Source organism: Bison bison, unplaced genomic scaffold (assembly GCF_000754665.1).
Source record: "Bison bison bison isolate TAMUID 2011002044 unplaced genomic scaffold, Bison_UMD1.0 scf7180017851639, whole genome shotgun sequence".
Lineage (NCBI taxonomy): Eukaryota > Metazoa > Chordata > Mammalia > Artiodactyla > Bovidae > Bison > Bison bison.
Window position 1 is genome coordinate 66,501 of NW_011482212.1, and position 2,568 is coordinate 69,068.

Below are 2,568 nucleotides of genomic sequence, written 5' to 3' on the forward strand. Positions count from 1 at the left end.
GGCTGAATGATGGGTAGATTTCGAGAAGTAGAACAGAGACAGGAGGGCATTCAGCAAAGCATATGGCCACAGGTAGAGAGAGAAGAACAAACGTGTAAGAGGAAGGCACTGGGAAGAATCCAGTCTGACTGGAGGATATGGGATATGGAGGGAGTTATAGGAAGTAAAGTTGAATATAAACAGTGAGACCAAATTAGGAAAGGCTCCACAATCCAGGTGGTGGTAGTTTAGTCACTAAGTCATGTCAGACTCTTTTGTGACCCCCATGGACTGTAGCCCTCCAGGTTCCTCTTTCCACGTAATTCTTCAGGCAAGAACACTGAAGTGTGTTGCCATTTCCTTCTCCAGGGGATCTTCCTGACCCAGGGATTGAACCCATGTCTCCTGCATTGGCAGGCAGATTTTCTTTACCACTGAGTCACCTGGGAAGCCCGCCAGGATCTAGAGACCCTTCTAAAGAGAGGCTGAATAGTGGTTCCTGCTTTAGAAGGAAAGTTAGACCACATGATTTCTACTATCCTTTCCATTTCTAAGATTCTTAGTTTCTGTGCTTTGCAAGCCATGTTGAGGAGTTTGGCTGTTGTGATAAGAGTTATAGGGAGTCGTTATATGTTTTTGCATAGGGGAGAGGCATGGTAAATAGTAATTTCAGAATATCAACCTCATTATTGTGGGCAGAAAGTAGGAGTTCAAGAGGTGTAGACCCTGGGTCAGGGAGATTCTCCAGGAACCAGTAACAGTGATGTTGGTTAGAGATGATTGATGCTAGTTGAAAAGAAATGAAGAGCAAGGATGAATCCCAGAGACGTTTTAAAGAAAGAGATGATAAGACCTAGTACAGATTTGATGTACCAAGAGGTTAAGAAACAAAGGACTCTCTGAAAGCATCCAGTCTGGCACCTGGGAGAACTGTAAGACCCTTCTCAGAGAGACAAGGTTAGAAAAGAAAAGTGGTTTGTACCCTATAGGCAGTGGGGAGAAGAACGATGGAACTTCGTGGGTCAGAGTCATTAACTTAGATGGATGAGCTATCTGAGAGAGCAGGGGGCCAACATCAGAGCCTTAGAGGTCATCTGCATATGTGCGCAGGAAAAGGGGAACCAACAAGGGAAAAAGAGCTCATTAGTGGTCAGCCATGTAGGAGGAGATTGGGGTAGCATCTAATATATTACAAAAGCCACAGGAGAAGAGAATTTTAAGGGAGGGGAAGGAATAAGAGATCTGTGTCAAATATTGGAAAGAAACAAATTGAGGGTATTACAAACAATATATTTGGCAAGAAGAAGGTAAATGGTAACGTTTGAGAAAACAGTTTCAATAGAGAAATGATGAGAGGTTGGAGTTCTTCTCTGCTCCTTTCTAGCTACCTTCTTTCTACCTATCTTCTTACTCTGCCAAATGGTCTAGACCCACTGCCTCTCTGTCTTAGCACCTGCCAACCCCCAAACTCCCTACAGTCTCTTGCCTTCTCATCCACAGATCTCCATGCTGAGACAACAGCCCTTAAAGGTCAATGACAATCCTCTCCCAAAGCCCAAATCATATGGCCCCTTTTTGAGCTCAGCCTCCACATCTCTCAGCAACAGTGAACACATCTATCTCTTCTCACCCCACCCCCATCCTTGGACTCCATGACATTTCACTATTATGATCATGGCTGAGGCCAATAAAGGAGATGGGCTCTCTAGTAGTGACAGGAGGGAGAGTGAGGCATTGATCTGAACTTCAATTGATCATGATCTGTCTCCTGAGCTCCCAGACTACACCTCTAATTGCTGCTAGACACTTCCATTTGGAGATATTTAAAACTAAATTCTTTCATCTTCCCTGAAAAAGGTTTGACATCTGGCCTTCACACTTTTGATAATGGTACCATCATCCTCTTCAAAATACCTTAATGTGACCTTTAACAGCCCCATCACCTTTAATAGCCCCCCTTTCTTCATCACCTCTCACCATTCACCAAGAATTGTCATTTCTTTATTAATCCCAGTGATTAAAACTTTTATTACCTTACACATGGATAATGACAACTGCCTCCTAATTGGATTATCTGACTCATGTTTCTCCCTTCCCCAAACCTACTGACCCACTGTGATTATTTCTAATAGAATTTGGTCTCAGTCTAGATAGTCTGACAACACATTATCCCTTCTCCACACATGAAATCTATGACTAGCCAGATTAATAGAGCTCTGTTTCCTGACAGTTTGGGTCCACACTGAGCTTTCCCTCATTTATTCATTCTTTCATTCATTAATTCAGCGACTATTTATTGAGTACCTACCATATACGTCTTCTGATATAAATTTTTATTATCTGGATCACTCATTTGGCATTCGTTATATATTGCCTCTTTGGTTTACTTTTCATTACTCTCAACCAAATAGTTCTCTATTTAACAGAAGGTGCCACGTATGACACTCCCATAGAGCTATGTCAAAAGTAGATGCTCAAGAAATGTGTACTGGCTGGTTGGAATTCTGGGAGCAAAAGCCAGGTTGTAGTAGATCATAAATGGGAGACATAGACAGGAAAAAGCAACAGATGCAGAAGGGACTTTCAAGG